The sequence below is a fragment of the Dromaius novaehollandiae genome, chromosome 3, assembly GCF_036370855.1.
Source record: "Dromaius novaehollandiae isolate bDroNov1 chromosome 3, bDroNov1.hap1, whole genome shotgun sequence".
Taxonomy (NCBI): Eukaryota; Metazoa; Chordata; class Aves; order Casuariiformes; family Dromaiidae; genus Dromaius; species Dromaius novaehollandiae.
The window spans coordinates 104,330,043-104,351,274 of record NC_088100.1 but is presented as its reverse complement, the minus strand read 5'-3'; positions in this window follow the sequence as shown (position 1 = coordinate 104,351,274).

The window sequence follows — 21,232 nt, the reverse complement described above, 5'->3', positions numbered from 1 at the left end:
TCATTTTGCTCTGATAGAACTTTATTATCTGCTAAACTGTTTCTACTATGCAGAGTAAATTAGTGTTGGCTTATTTTGTACACGGGCCTTTCACACAGCAGCAAGGGAGAGACAAGATATTTCTGTTAAGTGTAAAGCAACAAGAGTTGCCAGGAAAACAGAGTGGGAGCTACAACACATGAATCTTACCGTGCTTTTAAAAGGACCAGATTTCAACTAAATCCCTTTTATTTCTAATTTCTTGTTGCATTCACAAGTACCAGATACCAGTACAAGTACCAGTGAAATTGTACAATAAATGATAAATTAGCAAATAAACGAGCTTACCAGGAAGACTCTTGAATACATTTGCCTAAATAACTGCTGCACTGGCCATACCACGTGCTTGTATTCACTGAGAGGCAACAAACAGGTAGCCAAGAGATCCTTGCCATTGCTGGGATAAAAACAGTCACATCCCGTCAGGGGAGTTGGGGAAAAATGCTGAATCATGGTACTCTTCTACGAGTGAACTCTCCCCCCCCCCCCCCCCCAAATTAACGTTTCCAGGTTTGAGTTTAACCATGTGGTACAGCCAGTCCTTACACACTTCACCTAAGACATGGGATCAGAAAGCAAGGGATGTCTAATTTTTGCTCTTCCAAAAGAGGAAAAAAGACAGCTATATTTTGACATACAGAATTTGCATGTCAGTCTCTTTTTCATTTTTGGGCATTGCTAGTTATTGTAAGAAAGTATTTGGTGAAGGGAAGAGTGAGGAGGTGACCCTTTTTTCCCTGCGTAATTTGTGTTTATGAGCAACACATAAAACTGGCCCAAGCTGCTCAGTGTGATATGGTAACAACCAACTTTCATGCAGAACTTTAAGGAGCACATGTGAAAAGAAAAAACATGTCCTGGAAAAGTAATCATCTAAAAGCAAACCTGGATGTGCCGCAGGACCCCTCAGTCTGCTTCATGCTACCGAGGCACATGTAAAACCTAACAGTCTGGGAAACGAAACCTGTTGCCTATTAGGGAAGGGGAGAGAGAGTTGCTAAGAGACAGTCTGACCCAGGAGTTTTTGCTGACTTCCAAAAAAATAAAACTATAATGCAGTGGAATGGTAGTTGTTTGAATAGGCTTAATGCCAGGTGGCATATTTATAACATGTATTTATAGTAAAAATATCAGTGAAATACTGAATGAAGTCTGTTTAAAAGTTGTGGCTCTTTGACCTGGAACATAGGATTTTTCTTGTCCTTGGTAAGGTCTGGTGAAGGCTCAGCCATGCCTAGACTAGACAGTTGTTGTCCGGCCTCACCTGCACACAAAGCAGACACCCCATGCAGAAGAACAGAGAGGCATTGAAGTGAGTTTTTCCTAGGGCCTCACAACAAATCATTGGCACAGCCATGAAATAAGCCAGGTCTCCTTATTGTCAGTACTGTTGCTTAGACACAGAAGTGAGCTGCTTTGTCTATTATATTTTTATGATGACAGAATGCAAAGTCTTTAATCAGAATTGGGGTCCACTTTGACTGGGCACTGCACAAACATAGATAAAAGGTGGAGGTATTAATCTCTGCATGAAAGCTACTGAGTAAGTACATTTTGTTATTTGTTCCAGTGAGTTGTATAATCCTGCTTCCCAGTCATCCAAATAGGATTTAGCATTGTCAACATGTTTTTCTTAATAGGATGATGCTATGTCCATGCAAGCCTGGAAAGCCAGATTATATGCCCGGGAGACTGTATTTCCCCTGTTTTAGCTATTACTGAAATGTCTGTTTTCTCAATGGCCAGGCCATAGCTTTGAGGCCACCTTACAGGGAAAATGTCAAAAGATGGTGTGCCCCATACAAAAGCTATCACAAACTTCTGAGACAAACTGTCTAGTGCAGTATCTAGGTGCTTTAAAAAAAAAATTAAAAGGCGTATTTCCTTGCCACAGGGCAAGGAAATACTGAAGGAACTTCATTTTCAACACAAAAGAGCCATATGCAGCTTGCAGAACTTCAGGTGTCAACAGAGGTTGACACCCCTCTATGTAAGCTTTGTATGTGGATTGTTAGTTTTAGCTAGAACTGCTGCAGCAATTGTAATTTAAACAACATTTACAAAAAGACAGGTTTTGCTACACATCACAAAGAATTCCTATCCCTTTTCTCTAGAGCTGTGCTCGGAAGGAACATGGAGGGTGTAAAGGGTTGAAAGTTTTGGTCATGCACGATTCTTGTTTGCATCGCTAAAAGTAAGGTCCTGCCATGGGATGGAGAGTTCTGAGGCCTTGCATTATCCATGAGAATGCTTCCCTGAACCTCTGTGATCTTGGGTAGCTCATATCCTCTTCTTACTCCTATGTTTCTTCTTGGCTTGCATATTTTTCCTTTAGATTATAGGATCCAAAGGACTGGGTCTGTTTCTTTCCTTTTTGTGTGTGAAGTGCTAGCAAAAGTGTTGCCCTTCTCTTTTCAGCCTGTGTTTGACTAGTGCAGAAAACACATTTTCTTGGCGTTACGGTCTGCGCAGATTGCAGTGGCAGCCTGACTTTGGTCACTCAGCTCTTAATACTTAGACTTGAATCCTTATTTGATTACCTCTGCTTTTCTTCTGTTTTGACCTGCGTCAGTTCCTGTCCTCCTGTCTATGTCCTATGATCTTTTCGGATAGAGGAAAGAGAGTGGACAGGAGGCAGGAGCAAAATGTCATATTCTATTATCCTCCAATGACTCATTAGTTACTGTGTGAATGACTTAGGCGAGTCCTGGATTGAATTTCATTTCCAATAAGGATGTGTACTTCTGAGAAGCAGGAAGGACTTGCTCATGCCAACCATAAAAAGCAGAATAATTGCCATATTTGTATGCTACTTGGTATTAAGAGGAGGAGACAGCAGAGTCTTTAGAGGGCAAAAGAATGAAAAGTAATACTCTACTACTTGACCATTGTTTTAATCTTGTAAGGGTTGTGTTTACAGTCTTACATGTGCAGACAATGATCAGCAGAAAAGAGACAGACTAATTCGAGCCCTTGAAAACTATAAGAAAGATCATGCACGTAGTCTTTCTGCTTCACCATTCAACTCTAGAAGTGTTTCTCCAGGTCAGCAGAAGGTAAGTGATATTCTGAAAGGGAGGGACCTGTGACATAGGTAGCACAGAGTGACATCAAAGAAACCCATTTCCCCTTAGCTGTAGTCTGAAGCACTGGGGAATGCTTCTAACACAGCAGTAAGTGCAGGTTTATTCAAGGTGGCTTTTTATGTTCTAGTCAAATGGAGATAATATTTGACTCACAGTTTTGTCACCAATATAGGGTGGAAAGACATCAAAAAAACACTTTGTTCCTCTCACTATCTTATAACTAATCAACATATGTATCCTGAATGACCCACTGAGCTTGAAGGTTTTACCTAAGCTGCAATGACTTAATCATACTTGTTGCTAGCTATGGTAGCTATCCTCTCATTTAACTGTTATTATTCCTACATGGCTTCTCCAGTGAGAGCATGCATGTACACATACACTCAAAACCACACACATCCTCATTGTTCCTTTGACAAATGGAGATTGGACTTTAAGTTGAACTAACATTACTAATATGTTAATACTTAATTAGTATTACACTACATGGAGCATTACACCATTACATTAATGCCTAGAAAACAAAAACTGAGTGATTTCATATTAAATAATTTATTGAAATAATTTCATGAGGTGTATGATGTGTATTTTATGACATTCTTATTAAGAATATTTCTTGAAACAGCATGTGCAAAAGAACTAAATCCCAAAGATTTTCATAATATTCCCACTCAAATAACACAATGCAAAAACTTTACATTGTTTTACAGTATCCTCTAAATTTCATAATTGCATTTATTGAAAAAACAAAACACTAGAATAATTAATCCTCATTCTGTATACTCTGCCAGATATGCTTTATAACCTCATGCTAATGTGAGTAGGCCTGTTCTTCACCAAATTCTGCCAATGGACTTCAGTTTGCAAAGGCTTGCAAAATATTTCTATTCTGTCATAGTCCAGATTCTCTTTGCGGCAAAATTTCTTCACCATTTTAGATTTAGATCATATGGGGGGTTTTGTTTAGAGGTTTGGGGTTTCTTTTTTTTACATTTAGATCTCCGGGGAAGGGGGTTTAATGGCATTTTATTTTGTTTTGTTTACTAGGAACTGAATGAGGCTAGGTAACTTTACAGAAGCTATGCATTAGTATCAGTTACTGGGCTGGATACAGAAGGGCTCGATTAGGTTTCTTTATTCTCTGGGACACAAAAGGTCAGACAAGATGACCATGAGTCTTTTCCAAAATTAAATCTATGATCACACAGATTTTTCAGAAAGAGGAGGAAGATCAGTATAAGCTACTGTACCAGCATTCCCAGTCCTCCTTTAATTTGAAAGAGTATTTATTGATTGTAAAACTTTGTATTTTTTGAGAACTACAGTGGGTTTACCACTTGATTACCATCAGCAGTGTTTATAAAGTATGTCATCCAATTCAAACATCTGCATTATTTTGATTTATAAAATCTTGTTCCTGGTGAGATAAACAGTAAAATGATAGGCAAGGATTTCACCTACATTATTTATAACTATGAGGATAAGAGTGCTTCCCTGTTTGAAGTCAAATGCTTGAGATGTAGTTATGCTCTTACCTGCATGGGTATACGAGGAAGGAGAGTTGAAGACGCCATCCCAATTCTTTTGAAGAGCACTGTAAGGTTGCCATTGAGGCATCAGTTCCATAAATGAGAATGCACAAAATCCAAGAAAGGAGAAATCTGCAGTTCTCCCTCCTTGAGCCTTCCAAAACATAATGGAATTTCTGTAATTCCCCAAGACTACTTGTCATTAGCAAACTCAACCTTGTAAAGAGAAAGAAGGAAAAAGAAACTAGACAAGGGACAGGGTAGCTTTGCTCCTACTGCAGTGCCTAATGCTCTAGGAGTCATTTAGACTGCCTGAGACAAGGACACTTGCAGGGTTCCAGCTAAGGCACTGAGTCTGATGGCAGGTTCTTCAACTTCCTCCTGAGTGAATCAATTTTTAGAAGATGCTCTCTTCAGAAAATTGCTTTTGTGATTTTGCTATAAGTTATTTTTTTCTTTATCTGAGAGGGAAGTAGGTCACTGTTGGAAAAGAGTCATCTGTATTTGCAATCTGATCAGAACAACGGCTCCCTGACAAAGAGAGAGCAGCTCCCCTTTGTGCCTTTTCAGAAGGTCACTTCGAGAACTCTGTCACCAGCTTTTACTGCAAGAAAGACTATGCAAAATGCTGCTCAGGATGCATTGTCTCAAACTCATGTTCATGAAGCTAATACAGGCAGATTATCTGCTTCACCACTCCTGCAGTCTCATATGCATATGAGCAGTTGCAGCAGGAAGAAGACATTTCAAAACTCTTTTAATAAAACCTACTCTGGAGACCTCCTGGACAAACATTCCGTTTGCTTCACAGAAAAAACCCAACATTTTACCCCTCGAATCTTAAAGACATCACACCAATCTGTTCTTGTAAAACACAGATATTCTAATACTCCTCACAAAAAAAAAAACTTGTCACCTGGCAGACCACTACTGAGATCAGTGGATGTCTACATTGAAAAGAAAGGAGATTTACACAGGTACTTACTCAGTTTGTTTATACATCAATGCTGAAAGTTAAGTAATACAACTTTAGTGATTTCACTTTCAAAAACATCATTTTAAACTGAAATAATTGGCTTTCATTTTGCTTTTAATCTTTCAGGTTTTTAGAAGATGCACTTGTGAGACCATATTCAGATCACTTTTGTGAGAAGCCAGTTGAGGTTGGTGCACCCAGTTTGCTATAAAGAAAAAGAATGGAGATAATTATTTGTGTTCAAAAGTTGTCCTGGTTCTGTGGATAAGAGAAGGATAGTCTAATGGGCTTTGGGGAATATAGGTAAAGAACAAAAACAAAAACTTAAATCATGTTGTGAGAAGTCACTAAAATTGCAACAGAGGAATCTAGTATGTGTGGCTAGATAGGCTCAACAGACTTCAATGAATAAAATGGGAAGTAAAGTAGCTGGTCTCCCTGAAAAACACAAATAAGCATTATGATATATGAAAAAAAGTATATTCTAACACAAATCTAGTCTTCTGAAAGCAGAGTTTTTTCCTACCTGACTAACATCTTGCTGCACTTCAAGCAATCATATAAGCTTGTGGCTGATTTACTGACTTTTCACTCCATCCAAATAATAACTTAGTACGCAGGCAAACTTCCAGGCAAAGTGGTAAGCACTCAGCGTACAGTCAATACAGTAGTATGCCATACATGATTTTGCCTGAAAATTGCACTCCATTAGTTATCTGGATATTTAAAATGAAGGGAGATTCATTTAGTAAATTTTAGTGCTTTTAAAAATAAAATGGGTAGCAGTAGCCAAAGCCATGCATGACAGAGAGGTTCTGTGTGATTTTTTTTTTTTTTTTTTTTTTTTTTTTTTGGTCTGCTAAACCCCTTACAGGGCCTATGTTGGATCTCTACACAGCTTGACCAAGGCACTGTAGGCCTGATTTGTGCTAGCCCTATGCTACCTGGCTCTATTCCATACATTAATCCAACCTCCAAGATCTTCATTTTACAACATTAATAACAGAACCTCCTAAATTCAGTCCGATTCCCATCTGCTAATCCTCATGTACCTTGCATTGAAAGATAACTTCAATATCAATGTTTTGTATCTTTGTATCTTCCTTTACAAAGATAAAGATGTATTTTGCATATCCTTTGAAAGAAAAAAATCTTATTAATGAACTCTGCAAATATTTCCCCTTAGAATCTCATTTCCTTTATAATGTTTACATGATTTTTCTGAGATTATATATCTTGTTTCTGTTCCTGCTAACATGAATCCACCTAATAATAATGCTTTTTCTTTGTTCATACAAGTGATTGACACTCGAGACATTCATTTCAAATGAGCTGGCCTGTCACTTCAGTATGATGTTGTTGTGATTGCTGATATGTTATGGAATCAGATCATTGACCCCTAGAGCTCTGAAGGGAAATATAAAATACTAATAAAAATATAATAAAGGATCTACTTTTCCTCTTTACTTGTTTGTAGCAGAACCATGAATTATGGTTTACAGATTCTGACATGCCACTTTCTCCAAGATCACTTCAAGAAAAGTAAGTTAAATGTTTGTTTTTCCCTTTTAGCTATTTCCAAGTTTTATATCAAAATACTGAAGTCAGAACCTGACAGAAAATTGGAAACATGGCACAAGAGCCGATTAATTACAGACTGTATAAGGTGAACAAAAGTGACACTGTCAAGTTCAGCTACTTGCCCAAGAAGAGTGGGATCAGAAAGCTGGAAGAGATTTCTGAGTCATGCCATCCAGTCCCCAACTACTGTTGGCAAACTAAATAGGAGTCATTTCTTTCATTAACCAAAAAGTTAGTAATGGTTTGTCTCATGATACCTATGCTTTCTGTCCACTGCAACTATTTTTCTTGAATTGATTATTCATAAAAGACACAGGTATTCTTAATTAATAAAATTGATTGATTAATAAGTAATTATTAAGCTGACCAATAGGGCTGTGAAAATCGGTCATTTAAAAGAGTATAATCCTGGATAGTGAAAAATACAGACTAGTGAAGAGATTCCTCACTTTTGAATATATTGACAAAATTCTTTATTTGAATTAGTTTAGTTACTATAAAACTGCACTCCAGTGAAAATCCTCCTGGGATGGTTTTAGATATTTAAACCTTATTTGTATTATGTGAATGTTAAAGAAAGATGCTGACAGCTTGTGTATTTCTACAGAGCAGACTATCTTTGTTTTCTTGAAGATCTTACAAATGATATTTTGATTAGAAGTTGCTATCACAATGCGTAAGTACTTGGCATTTCTTATTATTTGAGTAAAGAATTTTTGGCCAGTCATTCCATTAGTGTAAAGAACTGGTGGTTTTAATGAGATTAAAGTGAAACTTGAAATCAGTCTAACCTGGTGCATACTTTTGTGATTGCACTTTATAGTAGTTATGATTTAAGCTGTGTAGCTGAACAGAAAATATTTTCAGTGAGCCTTATATTTCCCAATACCTTCTAGCAGAAGCATAGAAACATTATGTTCTCTTGCACTCTTCTCAAGCTGATTCCTTTACGGTGATATATATTATTGTTGCAATAGTCTGATTCCAGTTCTTATCTGAGTCAGTCCTGAGCTAACATATCATGGAGCAGCAAGGAGTCTTCCTTAGCAAAGTGCATCACAGCAAAAGATTTTGTCTTGAGATTTCTTTTTCCCTAATGTAAGAGCAAAATAAAACAAATCATAGTTCTTTATTGTAAGATATAGGTGTAAAGACTAGAGTCAAATATACTTGATAGTGCTGGTGTCTAACTACAGCATCTTTTAATGTTCTTGCGTTCTATATGTAAAATCCTGTCTTTCATACACCCACGTAACACCATGCACTCCTGTTCTGTCACATTTCTAATAAGTAATATTTAGAGGGCTGTGATAAACCACAGGTCTGTTTGTAGCCCCACTAAAAGCTACAATATTGCATCTTCCCTTTTCTATAGCACTTCCTGGCCTGCATCTTGAGTGGGAGACACTTTTCCTTTAAGAGATAATTTAACCCCAGTGTACAAGACTTAGTCTTCATCAAGTGCTATGCTTTGAGGCTGCAGAGTGCTAAACCCTGAAATCAATCATCAGACTCATTCTGACATCAGATTGAGATATTTCCCTTTCAATCTAGAGAAATCCAGTTAAAATCCTTAAGGCTCTTTTACATTTTTTGTTAAGAGCTGTAAACATGAGTGGTTGGGTTTTTTTTTTTTCTTTTTTTTCTGAGCAATCAGTTAAAGATACTGATTTTCTTTTTTCCTTCTAGGTATAGCAATTTTCAGACTAATTTAAAGTCTCATGTTAGAAGTAGATATACCAGGTTTCATTTTTAATTTTCTGCTTACACTGGGAGGAACATTACTGGCTTTTAAAAATACTGACTTACTGCACATTTAAGAGGTTGCTAAGTATCATGCACGCCCGTAGCTACAATTATAAGTAAGATAGCATTAAAATAAAATCTCAAAAAGCTTCAGAAAATATTTTTTTTTCTCTATACATAGTGAAAATGAAATGAGAGGAGAAGAACACAAACTTTTACCTTTATGATGTGATGGCAGCAGGGATCATGTGTGTGCTCCCATATTGTGCCCAACACAGAACACTGCTGGGAATGAACGTGCCCAGGCTGCAGTCTTGTCAGATGAAAGGACCTCTCAGATGATTTTAAATGGAGGTTGTTTAGATACTCTACACTTTTAACTCAAAAAATAAAGATTACTAAAAATACATGAATAATGATCCATTGTTTTCTTGGGCAGGCTCTAATAACAGAACTTAGTTTCTCTGCAGAAAAAAAAGAAAAAGAACAATAAATAGTGGTCTTTTATTTTAAATCCAGAATTTAATTTCTAATAGATTTTAGGGACAGACTATGAAAGGCACAACTGGTAGCTGTAGCTAATGTGTTGCAGGATTAAGACCTCCATTTATTTAGACCACATTCTCTACAGATAAAGCCTGAAATAGCCTCCCAATTCAAATATGCCATATACAGCTGAAACAGTCCTGCTGAGACCTCCAGTTCATTGCAGACTGTCTGAAAACACAATCATTGGGTTAGATTTGACAAAATTATGATAGTTGAACCTGGAGAACTAATCTCCCTAGTCAGTTAGGTCTTTATTTTTTTTACAGATGCTCATCACAATTAGTGCATCTTTTGCTTGCAGCTTATGCAACCATCATGAAAAATATTCTGAGAGCACTTTTTGAAGGCATGTCTTTCTCTAGCACACCTATTTAACAAAAATATGACCATGAAAGTTCAACCTTCAATGTTTCCGTGAAAAGTTACTGAAAAGGAGGCCTGAGTACAAACAGACTGTGCAGATGACCTTTAGAGATCTAAAGGTGTTGGCTAGAGGCAATTTCAAAAGTTCTTTTTGAGTAGTGAATTATGATGGAAAAGGAACTACAGCCACAAATGAGTCTTGGAAGCTACATACAGTAGTGCCCAGTGCCCTCAACAGTTTCCCCCGGTTAACGTGTGGTGGAATGACACTCACAGATGCATGTGGCAACAGAGGGACTTGGCCCCACCAAAACACAGAGAGGGACTACTGCACTGTGATGGAGAGCACCGACACTCTTGTATTTGAAGGAAAGCACACTATATTAAAGGTGGAAGAGTAGTTTGGAATACCAGACATGAGAGATTGTCCCCATCACTGTTCCTGCTCAACAGCATGCACTTGGAATGAGGCTATTCAACAACTTTACAAATACTTAAGACTTTATTTTTTAAATCCATTTACAGCTATGGTAGGGAAGTGGGGAAATGGAGCAAAAGTAAAGAGCTGGGGTGTCTTTTAAGTGATCTGAAAGACAGACTGAGTGGTATTTTTCATTTGGAAGTAAATGGGCTTTGAATAGTCTCTTTTTGCATAATGATGTTCCTTTTTATTCTTTTTAAGGGCATTAGAAGAGGTATTTCAAATGCACATTAAAAGTAAGAGGCATAACCTTGATGAGGTGAGCAAAAAAATGTCCATTATTAAATTCTCTGTCACCTACAGGAGAAATGTTGTATATCATTGCTGAGTAACAATTTATGGCAGATTGACTGCTACACAATTTAAATACAAGGTGAGAAGAAACTAATTCTATAAAAGCAGCAGGAGGAGTGTTTTCTATGGAGACTTGCTAGAGAGAGATTTTTCTGTATGTTTCTATATATTTTTCTAATAGGGCTTCCAAAAGATGGATAAGGTACTTAGTGTGCAGAATGGCTTTAATTACATAAAACCTATTTGTGAAGAATATTTGTTGCTGCACTCTTTTGCTGCAACTGCTCTTTTCTGGAGTAGAACAACAAGAGAGATTTGTAGTCTGTGGCTAGATCCAGTAGGAAAACCTCGCTCTGTAGTAACTCGCTTTTAGGAATTTGGTCCCAGAGCAGAATATAAAACTCCAGAGTTCAACACTAAAGCTCCCCAGGTGGTGCCTGCCAAGAGTTATACACCTTGCAACACTTATCTAAAAATCTCACATGATAAGAGAGGAGCAGTCTTGGGAAAGACAATAGGGAATGCCAGGCATGAATATGTGTCCTCATTCCTGTCTCTCGTCTGCAGATTTGGCATCATATTTAGGATGAATGAAAGCACCTCTGCCTGTTTTAATCCAGATCGTAGAGCCCTCTCCTGGGAGTAGGGCTTAAAACTGCTCTTTGAAAGATCTCTGTAGGACACAATGTTTTCCTTTTAAAAGTCATTCACAGAGAAAATGGTGTTAGCAGTGTGTCTTTGCTGTTATCTTTTCTCTAGCCCAGTATGGTTGAAACATTTGCCCATGAATTGCGGGAGTCAGGTTCAAATGCCTCCCCCAGACTGGAGAGGCCCAAATCCAACCCCACACCCTATGAGGAAGTACCCCAAATGGGCTTTTTGCTTTCCAGCTTTTGAAACTGTTCCACTGGGTAACATAAAAAGATCAAAAAGGGAGATACCAGCATTGTAAGTTGGGGCTGCAGCACTCATTTAAAAGGTACTGGTTTTTCCTCCTCCTCCATGACTATCAAATATGAATTTCTTTTTCTTTGCGTTCTCTATATTAAAAACAAAAAGAAAGACAAAAGAATCCCAAGAGCCTGGGGCAGAACTGTGAGCTCCACCGAGGGCACAGGCCTTAAGTCACGTTCTTCCGCTTTGCACTGCCTGCCAGCTGCTGGTAGGTGGGTTTCTGCTTAGCGCACAGAGTTTGGGTTTCGGTGCTTTTTCATCCCACAGTTCTGCCATGTCCTGTAGGGAGTGAGATTGCTAATTCTAGCCTTTAGGGATTTGACGCTTGAGTCCTTCCTCTGGTTCTGTCTCTTAGTGCCTCTGTACAGGGCAGTTTCATTAGGTTCAATGATCAAGAGGAATTAATGGCCAGAGGTTTGGACTAAAGCTCCTACTGCTGCAGCAGAGCGAGAGGGGAGCCTTTCTGAGGGACTGACAGCGTGGCATTTAAACAGGCTACCTTGGCTTGTTTGTTTCTGAAAGGTAACACTGCTATTTGGTATTGTACTTTCTTCAACAGTAGGCATGTGGGAGTTATGCATACGCTTTGCACAATGAATAAATAACAATCAAAGGAATTATAAAATAACTAGAATGAAGAAGGTTATTTTGTCTTTCAGAGTGCCTCAATCAGGATAGAAATGGTGTTTTGGTATCTGTTTAAGATGCTAGTCTGACTGACAGTCAGTAGGTAGCAAAAGTTTCTGAGGAACAATCTGAGCTGAAATTAGTGAATTTTAAGTCAGTTTCATGGAAAAAAAGTATTCAGAAGCAGTACCTCAACTTGAGAGGATTTGTAATTTACATCTGTCTAGCGAATGTTGAGCATGTATCTAAGGTCGACTCCTGCAAGCTGCTGAGTACCTTACAGATGCACCTGAGAATCCTTTAGTAGGAGACTGAAAGTACCTGATTCTTCCCAGAAGGATCTCAGCGCTTCTAAAAGATGAGTTATTAAGCAGCAGTGGATTTTGAGTATATCCTGCTGTAATATATTTGATATCTAGCTATATGTTGTTCTGCACTTGTGTAGATTTAAACCTGGAATCTCCATCTTCGAAAACTGAAGAAATTTGGAGAAATTTAGAAAAGAGGAGTAAGATAATTAGTGGAGAATGAATTGATCAATAGGATTTTTAGTCACATATTCAGCCGTACAGCAATGAAAGGGAAAAGACCAAAGCTGCCTTTATATGTTAGAAGGATGTAGCATGCAAAGGAGCATGAGGGATTCTTTGGAAGGATAATATGTATTATAAGTAAAGATTAAGTGAGAAAGGTGAGCATAATGTACATCAGGACAAGCTTGCTGGTAGTGAGGCTTATTAGAAAGGGAACAGTTCCACAGACGGAAGCTGAATTGTTCCATAGTGGGTGGACTTGAATGTCCTGCAAAATATTTTTCTTTTTTAGTTTCTATTTGTCTTCAAACCAAAGCCTTTTTGTTCATTATCACTGTTTTTTGGACCAGGTAGACAAAATAGTAACACGGAAACATTTTTCAAGGTCATTGCAGTGCTTTTTTTTTTTTTTTTTTTTTTACCCACACTAGATGTCTGCCAATGTGTTATTTGTCTAGTTGGGTACTTGCTTCCCTGCGCTGTGCTCTTCTAGGTACTTGCTATCCAAAACCAGTGCGCTCTCCAAGTCCCCGCTGGCATTTATTTATGCAGAATAGTGTCTGAGATCTGTTCACAAAGACAACCTCTACTCTGGCCTACTGCTCATTCATGCACCGTTGGGATGCATAAACCCAACTGGCTGCATTGCCCAACTCCATGTCTCTTCCGTGTACTTGTGCTTGGCCATGCCATGCGCCAGCCAGCAGCCCCCAGCAATCCCCCCTGCTGACTGGGAAATGTGCCTCGGTTGGACTTGTAGCCTCTTCTCCAGCTCTCAGGAAAAGAGAATAGCACCATCTCTCTTTGAGAGACAATACACATTGAAAGGGATTTTACACTGGGGATGGAGGGGGAGAAGGAAGAGAGTGATTGTGTAATTAGGTTAGAAAAGAAAGATGGTAATTGCATGGCTGCGAAGGAGAGTGTGAAGAAAGAGTATAGGAAAATACATATGAGGAGGAAAGGAAGACAGTCTCAAACACAAGCAGCTATACTTTTAAAACAAAAAATATTTAGCACCCTCCCGCTTATATTATTCTCGAGATACACAGATTGTATAGTTATTGGTGTAAAGTGAGGGCACAGAGGGCAGTTCTTTCACCAGACTCCAGCCCAAGGCAGCTTTCAATCTAGTTCGAGATATATCTGAGAAGCAATTTTCTTTGCTTTAGAACATGTAATTTCAAACTTTGCCCAGGAGAAGGCATGCACCGCTCCTCCCTGACAAGATTTATTTTTGCCTTTCATGCTGTTTTACTGCCTCTGAAGACTGCATTTTGCGGTCTGCTTGGAAATCTTCAGCTGAGGGTGCTTTTTACCTACCCAGCCCTGGAGGTTCATACATATTTCTTTATCTTTTAAAACTATATTTTTTCTCTCTAACATTTATTAAGAAACTAGAGAATTCTTCTAACAGATTTTTACAGAGAGAAAAAGTTTCCCCATTTTTTATACCAATGAAATGGTCTCTAATCAGGAACACCTGTAAGAGATTTTTTATCTGGCCATTTGCTCAAGAGCAGCATTAAGCAGGTTTTCACCTCCGGAAATACATGGATAATGTTTCAGCTGCAGAGTACTGGTCTCAGAAATCTCTTCTATACTCAGATTCAATTTGAGAAGCCATAAATTCCATGAAAAATATTTTCTTAAAAAAAAAAAATTACTGTTTCTTGCTAGCAGGTGCAGGTAAAAGAGTAGTTCTTAGAATCCAGGAGAGCAGAAAATGTCCCTCTTGGGCTGGAAATAACCCCTGAAATGGGTCTGTAAGTGTATCCCGTCAGGAAATTGATGAGAAGCTGCCATGGCATCTGCAGGGGTTGGGGGCGACACTGCTGCTCTGTCTGCCACAAAACTCTGCAAAGTAACTTATTTCCTGGAATTTTATCATATAAAGCCTAAAGCTGCTGTAGACACGAAGTGGTATCTCACACTTATTTTACGCCTTTACTTTTAGGTGGATCATAAAGTGTTCTGTCTCAAAAAAATGTATTGTAAAGGCACCACAGGAGTTACTTCTGGAGAGGGGGAGGTGAAACACAGCTGTTAAACAGCATCTAGCAGTGTTACCAAACATTTTATGACAAGATATGTGGAACAGCATAGGCAGCTGCATGCCACGTTGGTGTGAAAGTTGAGGAGCCATCTCCCTAGACCAAATAGAATGATTTACTTTGGTTACTGTATGAGTACAACGTCGATAATAAGACCTGGCAGGAAGTGGCATGGGCTCTTTGAGAGCCGCTAGTGGAAAGGATCTATTTTTACATTTCTTACGCAAAAACTCCTTTAGATTTACCAGACCCCAGCACTATCCTGGGTCACACCCAGAAGCTGATGAAAGCAACCTCTGTTTAATCCCTGACACCATCTCCTACATGTTCTTTGCCCATCCCTTCTTCAAGTGCTGTACCCTTTCTACTTAGCCCATCACATCTCTTGGGATTGCCTTAAAAGGAGATGTATCAGCAGATGAGTGCGGTTTGGGATGCTAATGCCGTAATTATGGGCTTAATCATCAAAGTGAATAAGCAATTTACCAACACAGTCACTTTCAACATTGTGCACTGTTACCATTGAAATCCACATTTTTGCAATATACCATAATTAGATACTGCACATGGGAAAGTTTTAAATGTAAACCAGTAAAAAATAAAATCACTGCTATGAGATTAGCACAGGACCTGAGTTTATCATTCTCACAGCAGCAAATGTCAGCCATCCAGTAAGTGGAAACTTCCCTCCAAACCAATACTGACCTGGTGGCCCAATCACAACTAGAAGGGAAATGTTCTGTGAGACTTGTTATCTTCTGCATAGGACTTAAAGTAGGAATCTTGCATGTTGGCAGAGTGGCATGGCTAATATTTTTAGAAATTCTAACATGAATAGTTTCATTTCAATTTCTTAAATTTCTTCTGAAGTTTCAATTGGACATAGTTATTTCACTGACTGCTGTGGCACTATATACTGCCTAGCTGGGTATGCTAAAATGTTGCTCCAGTTCTTCAGATTTCATACGCACATGCAATTGTGACTCTGCAGTGGCAAATACTGATTTCTTCAAGTACACAGATATCTGTCTGTATAAATCAGGGTTTGTGTATGTGGAGACAATTGAAAAATATGTGAAAATATAAACAGTTATGAATATCACTGAACTTTGTCTCTCTCACAGCCACAGGATACATGTACAATAAGATCTTCACTCTTGAGTGGCTAACAGCTTTGATTACTTCAGCCTCTAAAACTAAACATAACCTGTTCTCTGGATGATACTTTAATTATATGTCATCAAGCTTCAAAATCAGATTTAGAAGGGAAAAGAGAGGACAAAGTCACGTTCACATAGTTAAAACATAGGATCAAATCTGTGTGAAACAGAACTGGTGAGACCTGCACCATGCAGGGTCTAGGCCCAGGCTCTCACAGTCCTCAGGCTTCCATAGCCTTCACCGCCTTACTGAATTTTTTCCTTTTGTTGAAGTTTCCCTTTAGCAATCAGCTCAGCAAAACAAAATATGTAAGATATAAAATTACCATTTAATATCTACAAAGAGCAGTTTGTAGGATAGGTTTTAATTACTTTTACATTAATTCAAAAATTATGATAAGAATAGCTTCAGAGACAAGGAGGAGGTTTTAAAGTTACTCTTTTTGCTGTTCTTAATGCCTATCAAAGCCATAAACCTGTCAAAAGGAAAACAAATCTCTTGACGTTAAAGACTGCAAATGTCATCTGTCTGTTTGAAAATGCGTGTGCACAGAGAGATCCATTGGATCTCTTTCACTGGAGTTAGGATCACTCCATAGTTCTTAAGCCAACATGCTAAGCTAGAAGTGTGAGTTACTTCTGAAGCCCTGGATATTTTCCAGTCTTTCTATCTCATGGAGAGTGGATTATCCATCATCCTTAATCCATTTCAATGTGAAGAATTAGTTTTCTGTTAAAGTGCCTAAGATTCAGTGCCCACCACAATGACTTTCAATTTGAACTTGAATCTTACAGTGTTCCCAGTAAATTCCTTGGGATCTGCTGAACAGCTAATTCCCCCCATATTTTTTCCCTTTCTACATGACATGTTCTAGACTCCATTTTTTGTCACAAATTCCCAGAGGTCTATTTCCACAGGCCAAAAAGAGATGACGTGACAGGGCAATCATAGATATTATCTCTCATTAAAGGAAAATTCTTTGGGGATGCTCTAGTAATCCTAATCGATTAACCCATAATCCATTTTCCACTTGACTCATTCTTACTGTAATATTAATAATTTTTTCAGCCTTCAGCAAGTCAAACCTCATTGGACAGGGCCTCTTGGACCATTCTGCAATTATGTGCCATTCAGAATTTAGCCTTGTATTTTTCAAGACAGTTAGCAGTCAAAAAGTTCACCTCGCTGGCTGGAATCCAAACTGTGGGTCACATATTTCATCACTTGATCTGTTTTCCCTTCTTCTCCTATTACCATTATACTGGATCACAGATGTATTTAGCTCAACCCTCTTGCTTCTTTGTAAGGCTGAAATAGATAAGCATGAGGGTTACAGAAAAATGTGCGAAAAAAACTGTTTTTCCCCAGTGAATTTTAGAATTTCAAGCTTGTGTCTTACCTCCGAGGAATCTGTGCGCTTGCCAGAAATAACCTTGGATGATGTGGAGTCCTAAGGTGTGATTTAGTAGTAATGTTCTACATTATCCTTAAAAAAAAAAAAAAAAAAAAAATCCTGTCCCTCTGCTCAGCCCATCCCATGAGCTCCTTTTAACTTCCATCACCAACCTTCTGTTCACCTCCCTGAAGCAGGAGAACACCCGTTTCCCCAGCTTTACTGTGACTAGCACAGATTGCTGAACATGAGCTGCAAGCTGCTACTTCATGCAACAACGTTTCCTGGAGCTGCAGCTCCTCAACAGCTTACTGTATGCAAGCTCTTATCTTCCCGTGGGCACTTACCACACATCAGCTCACATAGAGGGTAGGGGGAGAAAGGTATGCGTCAATAAGTTTCAAGCAGTTACTTGCATTATAGGTGCCTAGACATTCCTGTACATATGCAGAAGTACCCCAATGTTGCTCAAGCATTGCTAGAAGTGTCACATTTGCAAGTGTGTAGGGCAGTGCTTTTGCTTCTAATGTTGTCTCATACATGGCATAGATTCAAACTGCACTTGCAACGGTAAAACCAGCCTCTTTGCTGCAGTTACAAGAATATTCCTGTAATATGTTGTGACCCCTGACTAACTGAAGTCTCTTGCTGAGTTACTGCAGCTTCTGTATTTCAGGCACGTGGCTTTTTGCCATGGTCCATTGAACAGTGTTCTCACATGACCAGTGGCGTTTTGCTTACTTACGCTCACTGCAGTTTTGGGTTGATACTGAGTTGCTTTTCACCACCTCTTCAGCAGTCTCGCCTTTCTGCTTCACCGCAGCACTGGCTGCAGTTTGTTCGGGACTTAGCTATAAAGAGAGAACCTGGACTGCAAAATTTCTTGCAAATAAAAGATAAAATCTCTGAGACTTCTTTAGTGAGCTAAAGGAAATAAATGAATGAGATAGTGGGGACAAAAGTGAAACACACACTTAACTGAAACTTCATTTCAATCTATTTTTTTTTTGCAGTTAATTAAGTATGGAGGAAAATGGATGTAGAAAGCACATTTTAAAGCAATCAAGCACTGCCAGAAATCAAACCAACAATTTGAAAAAAGAACAACACTGCTCTCTGGCATCTGATAAAATATTTGACAGGAAACAGTATGTGCAGCACTGGCTAATTGAGAGGCAAGGGGAAGAACAATCATAGCTGTATTACTGACTTTACAGAAACATCTCCTGCATATCACAGGGACAGTAAGAATTTTTGGAACCCTCCTGCCTTGCTACAGCAAGCCAGCAGTTGCTTACTTTCCCATCAACATTTTTAGAATGTACCCTAGGCAGCAATACAGAAATAGGAGCTGTAGTGACTGAAATGCAGAGAATTTTCCTTTAAACTGAGTTTAATCACACCCTTTCCTCTGCTGGTGAAGAGATGTGGGATAAAAAACAAACAGGCAAGAAATCTTCATTGAAGTTTGCTCTGCTCACAGCATCCTTTGTTGTAGCTCATCAATGCATCTTACGACCCTATACCAATTTACATGGAATGGAATAGGTCTATTCCAGTGTCAGGTTTGCTACAGATCAGGCTGATTGTGTGTTTTTTCAAAGTGTCAGTATTAGAGCAAGGGCTAGACTTCAGTTTCACTGCCTCCTAATTTTGAGCTGTAGCCAAATACAGTGTCAACTCTGTGCATGAACATGTTTACACCTTAGAAGCTCTGGCAGAAGTTTGGTGGCTGTAGTCTATTCAGGGTAGGTGATTCACGATCATTTTTTATGTAATTTTAGCAAATTAAAATGATCCTTACTACACAGGCAGCATGCTGCTTCGTCAGGTACCCAGGCAATTCTAGCAATGTGCCTCCACCCCAGCTTGCAACATTTCTATTGTTTGTTTTATACATACTCTAGAGGCAAAATCAGGCATTTGTATCAAAGTGAAGGAAATCCCTTTTTTTCCAATGATGACTGTGATTCCAAAGGTTAGAAGGACTGAGAAAGAAGTTTTGTGTGGATAATAAGAATATCCAATTATAACAAGCCAAAGTAGTAAAAACTCAGTACTTTAAAACTCCAGTGTTTTACATTTTTGCCAGCGTTCATTAAGACAGGAAGACCACTTCCTTGTGAAGTCTACAACTGCTTAAGTTTCTTGCACTTTTCATTGAAGAATCTGGAACTATACAGTCTTGAAAGCAAGGAACTAAGCCATGGAGTGGTGGGCTGCCTCAGCACACCAGTTCCTGCCTTCCTGGCTGTGGCATAGCTTCTTGCTTGCTGGTACTCCTGACATTTGCACTGTTCACATTTTCCAGTGAAGGCAGCAGTGGGGACTAAGACACCTGAACAAGCTTCCCATTCATACAAAAAAGGCTATGTAGCGGATGTGTGGTTAATTGAAAATGGTCACTTAAATGCTTTGATACTAGCCAGTCCTTCCACTTGTAACAGCCTAACTCAGTAGATCTGCTGAGCTGAAGATAATACCAGTAACCAGACAGCCAATGCTTAACTTAAAAACCAATCAAAGAGCAAGTAACAAAACTGAACAAGGAGTTAAGCAAGCAGGAGATAGGAAGGGCTGCAAGTCACAAAACAGATTCTTTCCTGCTGTAATTGCTCACAAGAAATTGGCAAGAAAAAAATCCAAAAGGATGGAGTATCAGTCTTCCTCATCACTGCCTGTAGCCTCCATAATTTGAATCTAAGTTAATTAAAAAGGATCCAAACTGTGCTTCTTAGGAGTTCGAATATCTGCAAATCACTCAATGCCAGGCAATGACTAAAGCCACATACATCTTTAAAAAATAGACAATAAAACTGAAAATGGAATATTTTTCCACAGGGAGTCAAATGAACATAGAACATTTATTTTTTTGTATGTGAAAAATCAAAGCAGTCCCTAGCCACAATTAATAGTTTCCAGCTCCCCTGTTTTGCCCCTAAAAGAAAGCAGTGATGTGATGGGGATCTTTCCTCACAATTCATGTGCTACTCGGCAGGGTTTCTAATGAAGGAACTCCAAAACACTACCCAATACCGGGAACAGATTCTCACTAAGCTTTCATCTACTTAATTTATGAAGCATGGTAGTAGAAAAGCAAAATATTGAAAGCTGATTTTTCTGTGCACCCATCAATCATCAGTGCATTCGCCTAAGTATCTGAATAGCTGAATTGTGAATACAGATCATGATTTTTCTGTTAAAAAAGCTTCCAGGAAGACAAAGCAATGCAAAAAGCTGAACAGATTTAGCTATTTTACAGCCGCATCCTGTTTTTCTAAGTTCTATAATAGCTTCTGAACTATATACACTGAAATAAGCACTTGGGTGTGCATATATGCACTACTGTTTTTTGCAGAAAATTATTGGTAGTCATAATGTAATTTGTGGCTATTCAGGACAAGGTGTTAAAAGCACAGGGAAGCAGAGCCATTTTAAAGAGGAGACTGCTTAAGTCCCAAACAGCAGGAGCTGAAACCAGTTCTGGGACAAATTTGGAGTGTTCCAACCAAAAAGAGGTGGCATCTGAACTATGGAGTGATACTACTTTCCCAGTTGTATGGAGTGTTTATGTTGTTCAGCTTTATTTCCATGTCTAAAAGGAACTCATTTGCAATGTATAGTACAAAAAATCCCCATTAGATATATGTTGCACTTCTCTCTGGCATCACCATCTAGATTTTAGGGTAGTATAATATTACATGCACGTCTGAGACTAGACAGATTTGGATTTGCAACAGCTCCACCTGGTATTTTTATTCTTCTATTTAAAGTATATTAATTAACATCAATTGTAGGGAGCATCAGTATATTAAGCAGGATAGTGAGAATGTGTTTCTTCTTTCAGCTCCCTCCTTCCCTCTCAC